Below are 23,410 nucleotides of genomic sequence, written 5' to 3'. Positions count from 1 at the left end.
GTAATTCGCTATTCTCCGAAAAAAAAGTTATATGTTCATTAGTCCTATGGGAAAGCAAAAGGAATCTGTCACTGATGCAACCTGGATATGAAATTTGCGCTGTCTCTAATTCACTTGGAGAAAAAATGTTGCAAAAGAAACAAATGCAGCCAATAAGAATTAAGAATAAATCTTGTGACAACAAAAAGGACATTAGGTACACAAAAAATTTTAAAATTGAATAAAAATCAGTTGAAAAATGATTAGATCCATGGAAACAATAAGCAATTCACTGAGAAAGATACAATTGTTCAAATGCTCTTTTTTCAACATCAACACCAAAAAAGACGGTTGCTATTGCATTTTTGAAAAAGAATTCAATGTCATCAGAGTACCAAAAAAACACAAAAGTTAGGGAAATTCATAGTATTAAGGCCATAAAACCATTTGTTGAAACATAAAACAGCCTGATATGTTATTTTTAATTCATCCGAAAGAAGATGGAACCCGCTGTTATTGCGATCGAGCTGGAAGATGACAAAAATCAGAATAAAAACCGAGCAAAGTTCTAACATTGTTTGTTTTAAAAGTTAAAACAGACGCTATATATTAACGAAACACTCAAAGTAGGTCCCTTTTATCCTCAATAGCAAACCAATTGCATTTATGGTTTATTTGTTGTTAGTCCATGTCATAAGTCTATGAAAAGGGCAACAAAATCACGCAAGCTCAAAAATTCATAAAAAATACGAAAGAAAAGATTCGACGCCATAAATGTAATTAGCTATTCTCGGAAAAAAAGTTATATGTTCATTAGTCTTATGGGAAAACAAAAGGAATCTGTCACTGATGCAACCTGGATATGAAACTTGCGCTGTCTCTAATTCACTTGGAGAAAAATGTTGTAAAATTTTTGAGATTAAATGTAATATATTACAAATTGTTTCGATTGTGAAAGTCCGTAATGAGACGAAATCTAGCCTCTCTGTTGCTCTGTGTCGAATAAAAATGCCCAATAAAAAGAAAATTCCTAAATTGAAACTCAAGTTCATTAACTCAAGTTCGGCAATCGCATCGCAATTGCTCAGGTAAGCTGATAAATACACAACCGTGACTCAATTGGCTAGTAACACAGCCAATAAGCATAACATGGCGCAGTCAGCAGTTAATATCCGTGAGACTCCTCGTCATATCGAAGCTTTCTGGGAGAAGCCTACCGTCACATCACCCCTTTCGTTAGACAAATGGACGCAACAATGGAAATTGGCATTATTGGCTAAAGAGGGGACCCAATTGGAGCAATTGCTCAATGGAGCACCCACAACGGTGGTGTACCTACTCGAACTTGTGTATGAGGAACCAGTTGAGAACCACACTCAACCAACTGAACGCGATAGAATAGTCCGAAACCAACAACTAAAGGTGACGTGGCAAAATAATTTTAAAAAAATTAACGAAATTGTTATTTTGTGCGGCGATAAACCTTGGGAACATTGTGAGTAGAAAATCTCATCCCTTCTCCATCTATGTATTGGGACAGAGGGCCGTGGTATTTTCAAAAGCAATAATCTGCATTTCATCATAGAAAGAGAGCCGATGAAAGAACTGTGGCGAATGATGGAGGATTCTTTCATAAAAACTAGAAATTTAACCTATGGCCGCTTCGTTTTTTTTTCTCTTAAAAAAAGAAAAAGGAGAATCCGTAGAAAACTTCTATGGAGGGCTCATAGAACAATCAGAAAAATGTAGTTTGGGAGATGGAGAAACAACATTAATTTGAGACACATTCATTCTCAACATATCGGATTATGACACCCAAAAAGAACTTCTTAAAGAGACGGTGTCGCCAACAAAAGCTCTTGAAATTGCAATCCACTTGGAGATGGGGGCTCAAAATTAACAAAAGATCAATCAAAACATAAACACGTACGCTCAATCAATAAATATCGTTATCAACTTCCAAGGACGCAATCGCAACACGAACTACTAGCAACAACGAAAAGACTTGACTCGCTATCCAACTTTTCCACAAAACTACCAATACACCAACAGTTGTGCTAATTGTGGACAGCGTTCGAGCCATAGTTATCGCCAAAATTGTCCGGAAATGAGTAAGAAATGTAATAACTGCTGAATTATGAGACATTTCTCCAAAAAATGTCGCAAACCTAAAAAGTCAGGCACAATTGTCACAACCACTACAAACAATCATCAATTAGATTGACACAAACACGAACAAAAATGATGAAGAAGAATCTGTTAACTACATAACTAGTTATCAACAATCCTATTATCAAGTTTACGATTCCAACTATGATAGTGACGCTGATGACTATGTGGCAGATATCTCTAGTGATGCTGCAAATCAACTTGAACCTCTTAATGCAAGAATCCAATACGATAAAATCGTCGCGAACTCGATGATTGACTGAGGCATTGTATGCAGAATCATTACAAAAACTCTGGGTAACAAAATTCTCAAAAGTACTCCATCTGGACAATGAATCATCACAAAACGGGATAAAGATCTCTAAGCGTTCTCCAATGAACCAGTGAAAGTCCTGGGCCAAATGGCAACAAAGGTCATCTACCACGATTGGATATGTGAGGATGCCTGTCGAATAGTTGTAGAGGATGGTCACAAACTCATAATTGGAAGAAACCTTTTCAGTGTTCTTGGATTGGCAGTGGTGCAACAACAAGCAAAAAGGAGTAAATGCGTAAACAATATTGATAATTCTATATGCAAGATCAAGCATACAATTGGGTCAAAACTTCCTCACCCAGTTTCAAGAATTGGCCTATCATAGACACGTGTATTTAAGTCAGAGTTTCATCAAAAGATTACAGCAAAGCATCAAAAACTTCGCGGTGTCCCGATTAACCTCCAACCTAAAGTTACAATTGAATTAGATCGTCTACAAAATGAAGGTCATAATGAAATAATATCTAGCTGCTCTGATGAAAATTTCATATTACCAATGTTAATATTAGTAAAGAAGGATCAATCAATAAAATTAGCATTATACTATTGTCCTCAACAAATCATTCCATAACAGCAAATATCAAATGCCTAGAATAGAATTATTAAAAGATTCAAAATCACAACACCTTACAGTCACACAAAATGGTCAACAAGCATATTTTTCAACAATAGACCTTAAATATGCCTATGGTCAGTTACAACTACTCAAAGACACCGCAAAACTAATTTTAATATCATTTGAGGAGAATACACAGGCACGCACAGATTTAAAATCGGACTTTACGGTCTCACGGACATGCCAGCTGAATTTCAAAAAACATTGGATTACACTCTTGTAGGCCTTCAAAAGACCCATTGTTTACTTGATGATATCATAATCGTTAGTACGGTATCAGAATCTCAGTTTTTTCATTAAAAAACTTAATAAAATTGGATGATGATAACTTGAGAAATAATCTTCAAATTTTTCATTTCGCCAAAACAGAAATTGAATGGCTCGGTAATAAATTTACCGAATTTGGTGTATCACAACATGAAAAAAAACCGCAGCTATTTTAGCCATACCACCACCACGAACACTAAAACGCTTTATATCTTTCCTTGGATCAGTACACTATACTAATAAATTTAAAGCAAATCTAGGTTAGCTCTGCTGCCCTCTTAGAGTACTTCATAAAAAATCTACCAAATTCCTCTGAACTGAAATACATACCAAACAATTAAGTATTATAAAAGAAAAAATTGCTGCAAATGCTGAAAATTGCCATTATAATCCCAGACTGGACGTTCGGGTAAATTGTGATAAATCCCGTTCCGGACTCGGTGCAGCACTTGAACAAAACACTTCCCATGGATGGAAGCAAATAGCATTTGTATCACATTTTTTCTCAAATCCACAGAAGAACGCTACAGTTTTAACGAATTAGAACTACTGGGAGTTGTTTGGTCAATCGATAGTTTTAAATACTACGTCTAAGGAAAAGATTTCAATGTAATAAATGACCATCGAGCTTTACTACCAATCCTCAGGGAACATTGATCAATTAAATCATATAATAGCCGGCTATCTAGGTAGTTCGATCGTCTACTTCCGTATATTTTACGATTGAACATAAGCTTGGGGCAAAAATGGGCCCTATTCCCGAAACCTTCTTGACAAAGCTAAGAAATTTTCATCTTACAATGAACACTTTGTGGTAGTACGGATATCTAAAATCCGGAATTCTTTGAAACACCTTATTGAAAATAAACCACAAACATTTAAAAAAAATTAGATAGCATTTCAATGTTCATTTCACCGTGGCTAAAGTAAACTAGGTCAATTGCACCGTAAATACCTAATTTAATTAATAACAGTTTGTAATTTCAGATAAGGGAATTGCATCGCATTCTTCGACTCAGATTAATTTCATACCAATTGCACCGCAATTGACACAACCAAATAAATCCATTAATCCGCACCTAGAAAGGTCAATAGCGTCGCAAATACCTCTTATACATTCTAAATCATCATTTACTCTACGTAATCTACCATATCATCAATCACCTTCCATTAACAAATTTGTTGCATTTACAATGCAAAAGTCAGACAGTAAGGAAAGTAAACAATCTGAACATTTAGCCCAATCAAACCCATAATTGATAGCAGCTCAAAATGGGCGCCAAAAAAATCTAATTATAAAAACAGAGCACCCGAAATACCTCGTTTTTTGCCGAGAAAAACAAAACCAGAATTAACTGCTCAGAAAATCATTCAATCAGCGCCATTTCAAAAATGCCGAGAGATAAACCCAACAAATCTACACCCACCAAAGCCCGAGTAACCTTCTCGGACAACACGTACTCAAACACAATACAGAAACTACACCATCAACCAGTGCCATGGATACTGCGGATGACATCAGACTGACCAATACAATCAATCAAATTTTCAGTAAAAAAAAACTTACCAATCCTTACTGGGAAAGATGCCATCCTGAAACAGGATAGAGATTGCGTCATCCGCAACGATGAGGAATGGCTGAACAATATAAGCCCCTATATCCGCTCATACTGGCGAGACATGAGCGTCACACTCGGATTTTAATGCATTGACGAACAAATAGCGATACCAAACGGAATCAAAGATGGCGTATTAGAGAACATACATTCTACACATCCAGGAAATTTTGCCATGCTTTCATTGTACCAAAATATCTGGTGGCCTTATATCCAACAAGATATACTAGCTAAAGCTAGTGAGTGCAAAGCCTACACGGAAGTTAGTAAGAATTTCAAATCAGTGGTTCTGCATAGCAAATGGTCACATTTACCCAATTGCATTCAACCAAATGACGAAATCCAGATAGACTTTGGTAGACCTATTATTAATGAAAAAGGAATAGAATAAAATTTCTTAGCATATTTATATATATATATATATATATATATATATATATATATATATATATATATATATATAATCATGGAGCGCTTAGAACAATTAGATTAAATCGAGCAAGATGATTAACAGATAAAAATTTCAAGACATTTTGTACTGAAAATAGCATTGAACTAATATTTGAATCTGTAAATGATCATAGAGCATAGGTCTTGTCGAACGTCTTATTCAAACTTTTAAGCGACAACCATCATGTAAGGAAGCACATTTAAATAAAAAATTAAACCTTAAACATGCAATCCATGCAATTATTCATCGACTACGAATAACTACAAAAAAAACAACAAAGATCACACCATTTGAACCACACTTTGGCAGACAATGTAATCACCAATTTCTAAAATTACAACAAAAGCAAATCAGAGAAATCTAAACTATAATAAAATAATTAAACATTATTTAGACGAAGATACCTTTCCTGGCCGGTCATATCTCACCAACGAGCAGTGGGCAGATACCGAAATGTGTTCTGATGTCGAGATAGAAAAGGTAATCTGCGCCGCAAATTCCCGTGTTCACGAAGAGCAACAAAAAATGAAAGATGAGGAGGCCAGGTTGATGAGGTGAAAGGGCATTTCGAGACCAATTCCGCTTAGCAAACGGAGCATTCAAGTTAAGAACCCGAGAAGGATAGAAAAGTCGTCAGTAGAAAAATCTGGACGGTCTTTACGAAGTTTTGGCTCTGTAAGTACAGTTGGGGAAGTCCGCAACTCGGATATAGCCAATTTTGAGACGAGGCACGAACGAGATACGGAACTCGGGCAATACATCGGTACAAGGCCCAAGAAACTTCAAGAAAGAACCCTCGAAAAAAATAACTAACCACAAAAGGACCCTTTGAGAAAAGATCGTGGGAGCAAAAAGATTAAACAAACCCGAAAACAGCCTGATGATATAATTATAATATCATCCGGACGATCATGTATTTCTACGTCAAGCAACGTGGCCAGAGCTCTCAAAATGAGTATTCCCAAGAAAAACCCTAGACACGATGAAGCATTTCAAATTGTCTGGATCTAACGCAGATTCTTCATTTTAGTCCAGCAGAGCCAATTGTGGCTCCACCAACACAACCGTCTGAAGAAGGTCCATCTGCGCCGCAGATAACCCCCATTTTGAGAAAGGGGAACTAAACCATAAGTCGGCGATACTTCTGATCCTCGGTGAAAAGAAGTAAAAGACAACTAAAAAAGCAAAAGAAAGCTTCTGAACAACAAACTCAGTCCATCTTTCAAAATATACAGAATACAGAAGGGTACTCTAATAAAATTCCTATCTCAGATACAACGTTCATTGAAGTAGCCTCCACTTGAAACCCCAATGAAAGATGGACAATTGATCATAACCCCAATTTGCCAATGGAGCATAAACTGACAGTACAAGAGGCAGAACAACAATCAGGTTATTCTGAATAAAACTATATAAAAAACTCTATCTATTTAAACTTTATCTATTACTTCATTATTTGAAAATTTTATTAGCATATAACCGGTGAATAAGTACTATTTTACTGATTTTATTTTATTAAACTTATTGATTTCTTAAACAGGGTGAAATTTCATACGGACTGGATATTTGTCCTTAAAATAACCATTACCGTACTTAGTTCTTAGTTAATCTTTTCCTCGTTTTCAGAGGCAGTTAGTTTAGTTCAATTTTTCATTTGTCATTTGTTGGTCATTCACGTTTGTTCAGTTAAAAGACAGGAAAATGTCTGTTCATACCTATAAACAAATTCTGATTTCCTCTTTCATGCGTGAATAATCTTATAATTTTGTTAACATCCTTTTGATCTAATTCTGCTTAATCTTTAGTTTCACTCATCGCCTTTGCACCAATTAACCCAGTTGCAATTCAATTTAGTCAACTGCTTTTCAAAAGCAAGTTCTAGTACAGAATAGCGATTCGCTTTGCGAATGCTCAATACCTAAAATGAAACTCAAGTTTAATAACTCAATTTTGGCAATCGCATTGCATTTTCCCAAATAACCTGACAAATACACAATCGTGGCTCAATTGGCTATTAACACGAACGATAAGTATAACATATCAAATAGAAATTTAATAGTAACAAATTTAAGAGCTGCGAACGACACAAACTTTTTGCATACTTTTTTGCTGTTTTCCTCCACTACAGTTGTGTAAAAGTTGGTCCTGCTGAAAAGTCGGTCTCGCTGAAAAAAAAACATTGCATCTTGAGAATACTTTAAGTTTTTTTACGTGCAGTTTTTTCTTCATTATTATTATTATTATATTGAGGTCATAAAGTTCGCACAGACTAAACTTATCCTGTATAGTGTTACTCACAAACCAAATATAAGTCTGTGCATAATAAGGTCAAAAGTTTGTAGCTTATAACTGGTAATTACTATAGTAGTATACACACTATTTATACAGTAGCTAGTTTGAGGGCAATTACCACAATGCCCATTTAGCTTAGTGGTTACAAGTTGCTACGCAAATTAAATGTTACAAGTACGCACGCGGGGGTTCGATTCGCATATCAACAACATTTGTGGGCGGGAGTTAAGCTGAACATAGTATTTTTCATGAAGTGAATTTTACTGAAAAAAACTCGAGACTTGTCAGTGTAAATTGTGACATGAACAGAGTACTGGCCATTTTAAAAACAGAATGCCTCAGACTGATTCAGTGCTAATTTTCTCTGCCACCAACCCCCGGGAATACTTTGATCATGAATTCAGATGACTACTGGAGCAATGAAAGCAGACGTGGCTATGAAGAAAAAAGCTAAGAATCTGTGTCAAGGCAGTGAACAACTGCAAACATTTCTGTAATTAAATAACACAAAAAATAAACCCAGGTTTAAATTTCCCGGTAATCCTATAAAGATCATATATTGTGTACGAAACATTATTAATAAAATTTACAAAAAAGCGCATTCCTTTGTTATTATTTTTTATGATCTTTTTATGATTACTGAGAAGTCACGCAAAGCATTTATGACCTTGAATGATTACCGGAGAAGTTTTATGTTGGGCAACTTGTGAATCTACAAAGATTTGAAAATAAAAAATAATTGAATGTTTTTTAATCATACTCAATGCTCGTGTTTATTTATTTCTACAATTACTCATTCTTTTTCTGAAAACATTCGACAAACAACTGAATTCTGGTCCATGAACCACCAGGTTATCTCTTGTTCAGATCTAAAAATCCAAATGAATTTCTCCAATATCTAAACTTGTCGAATTACGGAATGGTGACAGTATAAGAAAACAATTGCTTTTATAGCTGATGCGTTTCTCTCAACGACCAGCAAGTATTATCTACATGACAAGAAAAACAAAACAGTTTGGTTCAAGGTCATATACATAGAAAATGCAAAAGAAACTTCCTCTCTGTAAATATTTACTGCTTACATTTTGCAGATCTTGGGAATAAATTTTGTTTTTCGTGGTACCAAACAGTAAACTCAATTTATATTTTTTTCCGTTAAACCAAATTGTTCCCAATGACCACGGGAATTTAAGAAAAGTGAAAACATGAAATTTGCCGATGATTAAACTACCTCCAAAAAACCATAGAGTTACTCTTTCCTGTAAAACATCTGACAACAAGTAGCAACCAAATAAGAGCAACCAAACAAGTCTAGAATATATGTTTCATTACAAAAATTTAGAGACCTACACCTCTGTGATTAAGAAAACATTGTCTACCTTCTGAAACGGAATTTTTTAACAATACAGGTTCAACCAGCTATTAGTGAGCTAGTTATTACAAGCAAGTTAGTGTCAGAGCGGCAGAGGAGGAAGCAGCACAGGCTCGACCAGTTGGTGATTGAGATCAGCAAGAAAAACCCCAAGACGTTTTTTTGTCTCAGACGTCACCAAAGAGGAGGTGATTTTTTTCAAGGGCTCCAGACGCAACCCGATCAAGAAGGCCTGTTTTTTTTTTGCTTCCAGACGTCACCAAGAGATGATCACCCGGGGTTCCAGACGTCAACTCAGAAGTCACTTCCCGGGTTAGACGTATCCACAAAACATGATTTTTTGCGACAAAAAATCTCAAAAACACAAACATTGTCCCCCAACGTGCTTTTGTTGATGGTTTACGTTTATGAAAGAAATAGCCGTGAGGAACTACATGTCAGCATTTAACAAAAAAAAGATACGAAATGCACAAAAAAACGATATAGCGCTTTTTGCATCGGAAGAATTTTCTAACGTTTTAATGAAATTTTTTTAATAAATCCAAAAGGTTTAATGGTTCGGCCACCTCGTTTTATTATAATACAGACTTAAAGGTTAGTTCAACGATTTTGCATTTTACTAACTAGGCAACTTAAAATTAGCAAAATCGCTCCTTCGATCCAAAAAATTCAAAAAAACATTTTCCTACAAAAAATTTTTTTTGATTAATCCAAAAAACCTATTGATTGGGTGCCCTCAGTTTGTTGGAAAAAAATTTTAATATTATCGATTTTGCACTTTAGCAAAGAGGCAACTTAAATTTGGCAAAATTGATTCTTTGTCTCAATAATTTCAAAAAACGTTCACTTGACATTTTGATGAATACAATTAGTAGATCCAAGAAAGGTTATTCCTTGAGCGCCCTCAGTTGATTATAAAATATAGCTTCAAATATAGTTTTTCGAATTTGCGTTTTTGTATAGAGTAAACTTAAAATTGACAAAGTTGCTTCTTTGACTAAAAAAATTCAAAAAACGCTTTCTAACGTTTCGGTTAAAACATTTTTTAGATCTAAAAAATATATTGATTGCACCTCCTCAGTTAATTATAAGACAAACATTATCATTAGTTTGTCTACTTTAGATTTTAGTAAAGAGGCAATTTAAAATTGGCAATAGTGCTTCTTTGACTCAAAAAATTCAAGAAGCGTATTAATAACATTTCAGTTATTACACTTAATAGATCCAAGAAAAACTATTGAACAGGCCCCTTCAATTTATATACAAACAAGCTGATGCATAAGTATATGACTTTTGCAAAACTGGAAAGAAGCAACAGCAAAGTGGCAAAATTGCTTCTCTGACTTATAAAAGACAAAACACATTTTTTTCAAACGTTTTATAATTAATATCAATCGAGTTATAAAAAGACCTATTGAATACGCTTCCTCAGTTCATTACAAAACAAGCTGGCTGACAAATTATCAAACCACTCTGCGAAACCGTGAAGAACAGACGAAAAAAATTCTTGAAACGCTTCATCAAAAAAACCTTCAAAGGGGTTTGTGTTTTCTTTGATCTCAATTGCATACTGCTAGCCGCGAGCCTAGTTAATGGAGTAGTATGCACTGAAAACGAATTCACAAAAAAAATGAAATGTAAAATTTAGAACTCTCTTTTCTATAGCTCAAAAGCAAGAAAATCAAAAGCCCGAAATGATCCCCCCACTCAAATTAGCTCACGCAAATAATGCCTTTGAGATGGAAAGCTCCGACGTCTTCTCTTTCTGTCCGTGGTCTCAGAAGTTACCGAAAGAAGTCCCTGTGCCAATTTTTGGTCTCAGTTGTCACCAGATGGAAGAAAAGAAAATTTTTGCTGAGAGTAATGACAATTGTAGATGAACATCCAAATTAGTGTCAGCAGTTTTTCGAGCGGAAAGGAATTTCAAAGTAAAGATTTCGAAAATTTTGAAAAGCAAATCAAAAAGTAAAGAAATCCGGATCTATTCTGTTTTGGCCCCCACCTAAGTGAGCGTAAATTTTTTATGACCACCAGACGCACCTGATGTTTTCTTACATAGTAACGTGCTATAAAACAACAAATAATTTGTAACTGGGGGTCATAAAAAACACTGGGGGCCGAAACAGAATAGATCCAGAAATTAAAACGGTCTTTAGCACAAAACAATTTGTCCCGTGTGCTTCTCTGCAGCTTAGTCACACCGCTTTTAAAAAACACAAAATCATTTCACCACAAAATCTAAGCAGTAGCAATCTCTAAGAATTGTTTTATTCCTTGTTCCAAATAAAGAACGTTTGTTTTTATAAAATTGTGTAACAAAAACAATTCGAAGGCCATATATTTAATCTACTAAAGACAACATTTTGATGTTCTTGGGTTTAGCAATTATTTGGTCGTGTTCATTGAAATAACGAAAAAAAGCGCGTGCGAATGATTACTTTTCTCTTGAATAAAAATGGATAAAAATTTAGCTAGATATAGCACCAAAAAAAACAAGGACTGTTTTCATAAAAGTTGCGTCGGATTTATCAACAACAAGAAACCTGGGGCTGATTAGCTTCTCAGCTCAAAAATCAAAAAACTTTTTGATTTTTTAACTTTTCGTCGCTCAGGCTTCAAAGCCGTTTTTTACTTTCTAGTGCAAGAAAGACCCACAAGAGCAGCAGAATGACAAGAAGCAGCAATCAGAGTTGTCAGGACACCTTCAACAAATTTAAAATCGCAGAGCTGAGTTTGAAAAGCAAGCTAGACCTCCTACAATCTGCAAACTCTAATGCGTGTTAAAGGAAAATCCGAACTCCAGCAGTACTTCATCGGTCAGGTATCTATATTTAAGACTTCTGTCTTGCCTAGAAAAATTGACAGTCTAGATGACGATGCACTACTCGACCATTCTTGAACTAGGTTACACGATGATGTTAGTGTTAGTGTAACAACTCATACGACTGCTATATGTCTCACCTCAAAGAGATGCTCACCATGAAGGAACAAGATTTCGGAAGCAAGCAACCCAAAACTTTCCTTATCCTCCAACAAAATGCCACCACACCCAACGAGACCGGAGAAACCATCCCTGTTTCTGTCAGAATTCCACAGAACCGAAACAAAGGGCAACAAAGAGAATCCCATTACTGTTTCAATGAGCACAGCAAACTATTCACACTTATTAACATCGATAACACAGCTGAACTCGAAACAGAGGCAAAACACTTGGTTAAAAAATTTGCGAAACCTGAGACCAGCGTCGCAATAGCTCCTCATTGTTTTGCTCTCAGTGATACAATATTCTCTGCCGTTGACCTTTTTGCTGTCAACCACCAGCAGCTTAAAGCAGACAAAAACTCAATCCATATGATTAGTTTTGTAAGCATAGAAAAAAATCTCAAAACCACTTTCCTCTGGAAAAGCCTTATAATCATTTTCAGTCAATTAACGTATTAACTGAATTTTCTCGACATATTGCCAGGGAACGGTTTCAGACGCAAACCTTTGAACCAAAGAGCATGGGTTGTTCCAAAAAAAGGGAACACATGTTCCGTTCTTAATATGTCCCAGCTATATCAAAAATTACAATCATTGCTCCTTCAATCTCCACGTTTCCCCCACAAGCACCACCTTCAGTAGAGCGAAAACCCGAGCAACAGTTTCCACATTCAAATCAAATAACCAGCGTATTACATCCAATATCGAATGAAAGTTTCAGCAACACTTTAATTGAAATCAACTCTTTACTGTGGGGCACAAACACAGCTCCATTTTGGCAAAATCCAACAAATAAACACTCGATTCGGTTACCATTTCCTAAGATTCAAAAGTTGATTGACAGCCCATTGAAGTGCCACGAATGGATGAATGACAATTTGTCTACCACATAACAACACCAGTAATACTTACACACATTGTATCATCTACTTGCAAAATGCAGTTACTGGCGAAGCAAAAGATGTTATCCAACCTTTTTTGTGTAATCCTACTTATCATAGCACAGCATTACACAAACTCATGTCATATTTTTGTGAACCTACTACAGTGGTGATCACCATCATAAATCAATTGGAAGCCTGGAAATCAACTGGCGACTATAACAAGCAAAACTTTGTAGCACTTATTTTGATCCTGAAACGTTTAGTGCAAACTTTCCAATACCTTGTATACACAGCGGACCTGCAAAGTTCAACAGTTATGAGAAAAGCTTAAGGAAAAATTCCCCATAACAAACTCCTTCCTTGGACAGAGCACACCGTAACCACAAATGAGACCCCGTCTACTTTAGTTGAGTTTCAGAAACGGTTAGGAGTTCAAGCACATGTGTGCGATAAAATACACGGGGAAAATTTCAAGCAAAATAGTTTTCGGAGAAACAACTTTGATAAATCTCGGAACTGTATTAACAGCGATAATCACGCAGAAAATTTATGTATCATTTCAGTTCTTTTATCACAGCTGCCTAACCGAAATCATTCAGCAACATTAGGCAGTAATGGTATTGTGAAACCACTTAACTCTCCAGCATTTCCTACTCTAAGCAACTCAAATCAACCTAAGCACTCTTGCTAAAAACGCCGAGGAAACCAAATACTAGCGATCTCTCCCGACTATCAGAAGAGCAGCCTAAGCCAGCGAGCTGACATCGTTAGCAATAGCAATTTTTGGTCAAACTGTTTGACCAATAAACACCAGAAGCGAAATTAACCTTCAACAAAACGCTCGCAAACAAGCAGCGGAAACCACCACACAACGCCGCATGATCCTGGTAAAATGTTTAAACGTACACCAGCTGCCTATGCCAACAGCAATTCTACAACTACAAATGTTACAAACCAGGAAATTCAGTCAGTGAAACAGCAATCTGAACCAGTAAGTGACAGCAACATCGGCGTCTCGTCCAAATCCCAAAAGAGCCGATACGGACAGTCTTTTGCAAACAAAAATCAGAATCAATTTCAGGGAGCTAATTTGAAGAATCCCAACGAAAATTTAAGCGTGAACCTTCTACAGTCTACACCAAAAAAATGGTTCGAACAACTTCAACTCATCCCTGCATCATTTCTAACCGGTAAGAAAACTTCCGATGCGTACAACCTGATTAATCCAGGAAGCCAATGTACATTCACACTAGACAAAATCACTTTGCAAAGATCAAGAGGCCTCTAGTTTCAGTTTTTTAACACAGAGCACGATATGTCACTGTCAAAAACTTCTGAACCAGTGACAGTTGCACCCTATGAAAACTTGGATTAAAACATTCAAATAACAACCAAATAAAGCACTCTCTGTTTAAATGTAGCTAAAACATTTGAAATCAATCAATTTTGCGATGCAGTTAAAGAACTGCGTCACATTCACTTCTCAGTAATAGCCAAAGGCAAAATCGGCTCGGTTTTGCGAACAAACACTTGTGCTTCCGCACATCCAATTTAATTTATCCCAGCAACCGAAAACCAGCCATTCAGCGTAAAGACAATTCTTAGATGGATCCTAGCAGGATAGTATGAAAAAGTACAAAAGCAACCTAAACAACGATCACACCAGCAAAAAAACGTTCTTGTACCATTTATCACGACAAAGTTCCAGCGATCAACCCCTCGATGAGTTGTTTGAGCAGTTTTGGAAATTTGAAGCGGAAGCAACTCAACTCGAGAATGGATCTTCAAAACCCGTTGACCAGGAAGCCCTTGACATATTGAACAAGACAATCAGCTACAATGGTGAGAGGTACGAAATCGGACTACCTTTGAAAAATCCATTGAGAATTGAAAAAATTATTTTGCAGCTCTCAGCCAACTGAAAAGTCTTCATATACGTCTAAGTATTGATATTAAAATTGAAAGATTACGAACAAACTCTCACGACAATCATTCATATATTTTTTGTCAAGCCAGATGAAATGCAGCAGCCAGAACCAGAGAAATTTTGGTATTTGCTGCTTCATTTGTTTATTAATTCAAACAAGCCCGGAAAAAGGCGCAGAATATCAAATGTTACCGCCAAGTTTAGGGGCTAGTCATTGAACTCCAACTTGACTAGAGAACCCGATTTGTTGAAAAATTTGGTAGGAATCTTTCTGAGGTTTCGTGAAAACCCAGGTGCCATTCTCTCTGATATTGAAGGCATGTTCAGGCGGATAGCAATAAGTCATGAGGACCAATCTGCACTACGCTTTCTCTGGCCCAATAAAGAGATGGTTTACCAATGCCAGTTCACCAGAATATTTTTTGGAGCAACTCGTTCCTCATTTTGTGCAATTTTTGTGCTGAACCGTTGCGCGAAAGATAATGCTATTGAATTTGAAGTTTCTGCCAGCAACAATCAATTTTATATGGACAAGTATATCTTTTCTTTGCTGTCTACAGAATAAGCAATTGACACTATTAACCAGACAAAAAAAAGCTCTTTATGAAACTGGCTTCATAAAAGTGACCAAATTCGGGACAGACAAACATGAAGAACTAATATTTGTTGAGCAAGAAGATCGTGATGAACTTAAGGAGATCAATAGAGTTCTAGGTCAGAAATTGAATACCAGACCTGACTGTTGTCTAACAGAGCCATTAGAATAATTTCAAAAAAAGGAGCAAGTATACACAAATGAAAAGGTTCAGCTTAGTGTCAACCAATTTTGATCCCCTCGGAACATTGTCTGCGCTCACAATTAGAACAAGAATGCTTTTACAACAAGTTTAGAAGCTAGGCAAGAAGTGGTATGAACCTTTTACAGCCGAACTACGTTCCAGCCTACAAAAAGTGCTCAATAGTTACTTTGCAATTCCTGATATCAAAATCCCCATATGGTTGAACACCTCAACAAATCAAGAAAAATAATCACTACCTTCATGTCTTTGATGATGCGTCAACTATAGCATTGTTATCACATGCTTACATTTGCACACAAAAGCAGGAAAAAAAGCTTTCAAATGTCTTTCCCGCTTGGAAAATGCAAAGTTGCACAAATTAAACAACTTAGAGTGCCAAAATTAGAACTCGAAGCTGACGCTTTTGGTACACGCATCCTAACCATGATACAAACCGATATGACACTGAAAATTAAAAAAGGTCTACTTGTGATCCGATAACCGTGATGTCTTAGATTGTATCAGCTCAGCTAAGAAACAAACCGTTTCCGTGTCAATTCGACTTGAAGAAATTTAAAACAAAACAAAAACTGACGAGTGGAATCATGTCCCAACTAATATTAATCCAGCCGACCATGGACCGCGTGGCCGTGAGTCATCAGAAATCCTCTCGAAATGGCTGACAGCACCACAGTTTTAGCAGGACACTGAAATTTCGCGGAAAGCTCTGAAAAGGATTTCGACTGGGGGTGCCGTAACAATAAATGAAAAACATCAATCAAGCAAATTTTAGACCCAAACCGCCTTTTAACATGGAAAAAGCTACTTTTAACCCCCTGCAACTGTCTGCAATCAAATTTAGAGAGCAACGAAGAAATGTCACTAAACTAAGGATGATGTTTGATTATCTCAATTATTTCTGCTGAAGTTGTCTCAACACAATGTTTTCTCTTCAAAAATCAACGCAATGAAAAGATGAAGAAAATTGGACAACAAGAATAGATTGAGATACTTGAATCTAATAATTGATCAGAAAGGATTCCTACGGTCAAGTGGCCGTCTTCTATTTGATCCAACAGAATAGGAGATCAAAAAATGTTCAATAATCTTGACCGCCAAGGAAAAATCTATTTGCCGCAAAAGAGAAAGCTACATGTACTTTGCATATGCGCACAGAACCGGTCAAAGCATTCATACAACAACGTTACTGGGTCATCTGACTACGAAAAACACTCGTATCAGTAAAATACCGTTGTTTTCTGTGTCGCCATTTTGAAACTCAGAATACACAACCAACAATGGCCCCACTTCCTGCATTCCGCTTTCCCATAGAAGGGACCAAATCTCCGTTCGCCATCACGGGACTGGACTTTTTGGCCCGTTTTATGTTGAAGACAAACAAAGCAAAATTGAGAAAATTTATAAACTTATTTTTACATACCTCGTTACGCAAGCAGTCCATTTGAAAACATCTCCAGACTTGAGTGCAGACACCGTCTTCAATGCATGTTGACGAATCATCTGCCGGAGTTGCCAACCTATCTCTTTGTACAGCAATAATGGAAAAAAAATTTGTCGGTGCGTCCTAGAAGCTGTAGAAGTCGGTTGAGACTTTACATAAAGACAAGATTTATGAAGCTCTAGCTGCAGTGGAGACCACACGGAAATTTAACCCACCGTACGGCACTCGTTTGGCCTGAGGGAGCGATTAATTCAAAGCGCCAAGAGGACACTCTTAATCATTCTAGGATCTAAGCGTCTCTTCTTCAACACCTTTGAGACAATAATTAATGAGGTTCAAGCAATCCTGAATTTCAGACCCATGACAAACGTTGCCGATCAGCCTGATAATGAAGAACCACTCGCTTCCAATCACTTCCTCATTCAACGCCCGTACAATTTCCCTGCCACCCGGAAAATTTGGAGATTAACAGCCAGCTAGTTTCATGAGCTGGAAGCACGTTCAGCAGTTGATGATCAAAATTTTGCGGCGTTTGATAAAGGAGTACCTGCCGACATTAATCAAGAGACGTAAGCGGACAGAAAACAAGCAACTTCCTTTGGAAGTCGGAGATTTTGTGTAGGTACTCAAAGACTTGACGCCGAGAGGAATTTGGCCCCTTGGGAGAGTTGTGGAAACATCCCCTGGACGAGACGGTGAAGTACGAGTTGGCAAGGTAAAAAAGGCTTACGGCTCATTCGTGCGTCCAGTCGCCGGCCTCGCATGGGTTTTTTCTCCGTAGTTTTCTTAATCTATTTTTTTTTTGTTCCGGCCGTAGGAAACATGAGCTACATCCACCCCCTTTTGATGTTATTACCATTACAGTATTTTAATTTTCAAGTATTTAGGTTCAAAGATATCGGGATCAAACGAAAATCAAGATGATCTTCAACCCCTGCCCTCCTTCTTGGAGCATGTTCCCAATGATTTTGGGAATTTAAGAAAAGAAGTGAAAACATGAAATTTGCCGATGATTGGACTACCACCAAAAAATCAGAGAGTTCCTCTTTCCCGTAAAGCATCTGACAAAAATTCGCAACCAAATAAAGGCAACCAAGCAAGGCTAGAATATATGTTTCATTACACACACAAAATGAAGTGCCATGACGCCCGTTAGTTTACCTTCGAGTCTTACAAAATTTAGTGGAATAATACGCACCCAACAAATATATAGTCTTCAAATATGATAAATGGGGTAATTTAGGAGGAAAATTGTTGTAAAAGTGTATTCCTTAAAGCAAAAAAAGAGGAAGTAATCAGAGGTCAGGATTGGACTTGAAGTGGGAAGCAGTTAATCTAGGGTGGGATAACTGGGACGTTTGTTTGTGTTTGTGTTGATTAGTAATTTGTTTACTAAGTGGGAATAACCCGCTGGTTGCTAAGGGTGTTGTTAGTATAGGCAATACAGCAATGTCAGAGGAAATGAATAAAGATTATATTTTGATTACAACCTGCAAATGCGGTAGTGGTCTATTGCCCACTGCAATCTGACTGGAGACAAGATTTAAATCCTAATTCAGTACATTAGCAAACAAACAAGCAAATAAACAAACAGCAGCAGTAATATAAAAATAACAAAAATTAGCGGCAGCAGAGAGCAGCGTCTTTCGTTTTGAAAGCCATTTGGGAATTATGTTGTGCTTATATACACCTTAGAGTGAACAAATGGGGATTTGAGCGCCTACAGTACCATTTGTTAAAATGTGTTTTAAAGAAGTGCACATTCGTTAACTACAGGAGAGCGCGTTGTTAGCAACAAATCTCGCAATAATTGGGAAATTGTGGAATTTTTGAAGGTTTTATAACGAGCGAATATTGACTACCATCAGCCTCTCAGATCAAGACAAATAAAAAACATCAATATTTTCTACCAACAACTATATTTTCACTATATTCTTCACCTTGGCATGGCAACTACACTGAGAGAGAAGAGCACAGCAGGATTATAAGACGCGGGGAGGCTGTAATGAATGAATGAGCGAATAAATGAATAAATGATTGAAGGTTCTTGTAAACAAAGCCGCCTGTTTTCCCTATTCAATACTCCTTAATACATCTACCCCCCTCCCCTCTATCCCTCTAACCTACCCCCCGTCTCCCCTCTCCAATGAATGCACCCTATACCCTCCCTTTCATAACCGCACTCTATATCGCGAATTTATGAAAGGGGAAGCGACTGGGATTGCAGCTAGGATTGAGGCGGGGCCTTTTCTCTGCTCAAGGTGATTGCTCTCCATAAAACTGAATAGAAGCCGTCTGGAAAGAGCCAATTTGCTGGGAAGGCAGATTAATCATAATCACAACCAAATTAGCTCAGACTTGTTTTTAAAATCTTCAGACAATCATAAAAATTAGGCCATCATAATACTCAGAGAACACAAGTGCTTAGATTTTTTTCTCACTGTTTATTCACACTAAAGTTGCAAAGGTTTATTTGAAAAGTTCAACAGAGCTTTTCAGAAGGAAAATTCGGTTAAATGTTATGCAGCTTGTGTTCAATTGGGTATTGATTCCGCTTTTTCAACCCTTGAATTTTTACCCGCTACCATTTGACCCCGATTAATTTCATTTCACCCCAATTTCAATTCCAATTTCAATTTAAATTATAATTTTTACAATTGACATACAAAATAATAACTGCATTGGGATAAGGAACTTAGGGAATAAAAGACACAATTAGATATTCTTAAAGTTCAGGGAAGGAGTTTTGGTGTGAAAAGTTTCAGGGGTGAAATGATATAGGGTAGAAAGGTGATATTAAAATATGGCGTAATAAATGAACCAGACTGAAAAGAAATAGAATCGTTGGCTTTAGTAGGTTATGACTACAGTTTCATAAAGTCACCTAAATGAGCTTATAGTAATATACTGGTATCGCTTCGCATTTTTAATCAATACCGATTTTTCTTTATAAACAAGGAGAAATTGGCGAAATTGAGGTCCTACCATCGAAATGCTTTCATATATCGAAAATAAAATTCTTCTCTCTTCAAAACGTTTCAAAACCTTATCTTTTGAAACATTCAAACAAATGGAAAAGCCTAATCTCTTTCAATTAGCAGCTACACGACATGCCTTATGTGTTCCACCTTTCCCGATAATTCGAGGAATATATATGACGTCAGGAAATCAAAGATAATTAATGACGTCATGAAAATGATTCGTTTTGTCTAGCAAAGCTGCTCACCTAATTTTCTCATTATCTTAAACGCAATACTCTTTTTCTCTTCCTGGGCAGAAAATGCTTGTCGCTGCTGACCAGAGCAAAGCATAGTGCACAGCAAAATAATTGTCACTAAAAGCTCACAATAGCTGGGTGGCTTCACAAATCGATGCAAATTTGCTTAGAAGTTGTGATATATAATGATATATAGTACATTCATATGCATTGCCATTTATTTAAAATTTCCTTTAATTTTAATCTAATTCATTTCGGTTTCTAAAATCTCAATTCATTTAGTTCATTGCCAAGATCGTATTTAGTAGTTCATATCTTCTCTAAATTTGTTGTCATGAATCATTAATCATAAGTCTGTACACGCAGTCTGCTTCCACTGCTTTGCCGCCAATTTCCTAATTAATTTGTCTTTATTCACTTAAATTAATTGCATGATCAATTTGGTGATCAAAGTTTTTGTTCAATCTTCATTTCCATTCTTTTGCAATTCAAATTAAAATTTAGTTGATTCTCTGTTGAACTAGCTATTGCACTGCCAATTGGCTAAATGAACACTAATCTCAAATTGTGGTCATTGGCTCGGCGAATCAATACTTCAAAGTTGAAACTCTTAATCGCGGAGCGAATACAGCCTAAAATTTGCCTCTGAATCAAAATAATTCAGTCGAACAAAATAAATAGTGATTTTGCACCGCGAAAGCAATCATCGTTTAATACAACAATAAAACTGCATTTAGCTGAGCACTTTTTGCAAACTACTACCGAATGGATTTTCTTTCTGTATAACATGGCGCAGTCAGCTCGCAAATCCCGAAAAACACCTTTTTCTATCAAAGATTTTGGGAGAGAGCAACATCTGAACCTCCAATAAGACGGTAAAAAAGGAAAAATCTAGTCAAGCTGGACATCTTGTCACGAGAGAATATAACACTTGATACACTTATCGAGTCGAAACTAACCTGAGTTCGACTACCATCTGAGCCAAAGTATGAAGCACTGATTGAAGTTGCAACGGGACAAAACGAAAAGAAAATACAAAACCGGAATAGCCGATACCAACTCTAATGGGACCTAAATTGTCAGAGAATAACTGAAGGAGTAAAACTGTGAGAGGAATGACCGTGAACACTATGCAATCACAAATGCGTCTCCCTCCTCTACCTTAGTTTCGGCACTGAAGGCCGCAGACTTTGGACACAAAAATTTCCCCATGACAATATCTACGACTTCACGACCTTAAAATTGTGAGAAATATTAGAAATCCCCTTCATCCGCTCTTGCAATATCATACTCGATCGTTCTGTTTGTTTTAAAAATATATAGAAAGCAGAGAGAGTGGAGCAATTTTACAGCACTCTAAGGGAACTCGTGGAAAATTCCGACTTCGAAAATTGTAAAAGGCTATAATTCGGGAAAATTTTATCACAAACATGCTAGACAATGACATAAAAAGCGACCTTTTGAGAGATACAGTTGAACCTGAACGAGCTCTCATCAGCACTGTCAACATGGAAGTGGGCCACCAAAATCAACAAAGAACATGATCCAACAACACCATTGTTGTAAAAGCGATCCAACAATTCTCTCGAATTTGCGGCAAAATTACCCGTACACAACAGCGCAACAGAAACGCATTCAATTGCGAAGCAGATGGCCTTTCTCGTAACTGTGGACAGAACTGGACATCCACGCATTGTCAGATTTGCCCTGCATTGGATGAAAAAATAAACCACTGTGGACTTCTCAATCACTTCGCAGAGTTACGTCGGAAAAAACAAAACATTAACAAAACTACACAGCAAGGTAACCGTATAAACAACATTGAAAGTCACAAAAACATAGACAATTCAGATAATCAGAAGATAAACGTCATTAACTATAACAAAAAATACGACTCTCAATATGACTCTTCCGACAATAATTATGTCGCAAGGTTAGAACAAAATAGTTCCAACACAATCAAACCGCAAACATGAATATAACAATTGGCAACACAGACTGCAATCTGCTTTTCGTATCTCGCAGTGGCTGCACAATTATTAAATTGTCACTTGCTAGGCAAATAAGGTTCAATTGTATTCAAGCAACATGGTCAAAGATAAAACCGCTCGATTTTAAGTCTTTTCCGAACGACACTGTGGAAACTCTAGGGACTTTGACAACACCCACTAATATTAACGACTGGCAATTTCTCCGAGCTAAAATCTTGGTAGTTGGAGACGGACTCCGACCCTTTCCAGGACGCAATTTATTCGATCAATTAGGCAGAAAAATAACGCAAAAATCTTGCCCTAAAGTCGAAATCAATAATATCGACCTACCACGTACCACAAAACAGTCAATAGCGAAAGAGTTCCCGGAACTGATAACACGAATTGACAAATCAAAGCATCATACAGTCAACTCAAAATTTCACCGAAACCATCAAGTAGCTCACCAAAATGGACAAAAAATACCATTTTACTTAAAGCCAAAAGTTACAATCGAACTTGAAAATTTATTGACTGAAGGACATATCAAAAACTTATCAAACTGCTTCTATCAATTCTTTATTTCACCGTAATTCTTTTTTTCATAGTAATAGCATTAAAAAAGATCAGTCAATCAAAAAGCCTTGGAATCAAAGATCATAAAAAAGTCGAACCAAAAGAAAAACAACGACCAAATGCCACGCATTTATTCACAAATTCAAATAATTTCGCAAACACTGTCAAAAGCAAATTAGGAAAAGCACAACAAGCGATGCAAGAGACAATATATTTAACAACGTTGGATTTGAAATAGTCAACTTAGTTTATACGCTGATACGGCTTGCCATTTCAACTTCAATTTAGTAAGCGGTAATATAACTGCCACTTATTACTTCAAAACGGGATTTTATGGCCTATCTGATATGCCAGCCGAATTTCGGCAAGCTGTTTATTGCAAATTGACCGGTCTTACTAACACTTTTTTTACCAGTTAGCAGAGGACGCATTGAACATCATTTACAGCTTGTTAGAAAAAGCCTCATAAAGTTAGACGAAGAAAATACAAGAATTAATCCAGCGAAAGGTCACTTCGCGAAAAACCAAATTGAAA

At 36.7% G+C, this 23,410-nt stretch overlaps 1 long non-coding RNA gene across 1 annotated transcript in view; it reads right to left on the bottom strand.

Annotated features, from left to right (window-relative positions):
• The window catches only part of LOC142349404 (uncharacterized), a 43,922-nt gene extending 25,326 nt beyond the window's left edge, over window positions 1–18,596 (bottom strand). Inside the window, exon 1 of the long non-coding RNA XR_012760823.1 lies at window positions 18,311–18,596. This is a non-coding gene — a long non-coding RNA (uncharacterized LOC142349404). The remainder of the gene's footprint in view (window positions 1–18,310) is intronic.
• Between the last annotated feature and the right edge of the window lie 4,814 nt (window positions 18,597–23,410).

The sequence above is a fragment of the Convolutriloba macropyga genome, chromosome 11 (assembly GCF_964194025.1).
Source record: "Convolutriloba macropyga chromosome 11, txConMacr16.3, whole genome shotgun sequence".
NCBI lineage: Eukaryota > Metazoa > Xenacoelomorpha > Acoela > Convolutidae > Convolutriloba > Convolutriloba macropyga.
Note: the sequence above shows the minus strand (reverse complement) of the source record. Positions and strands in the feature narration are given on the sequence as shown.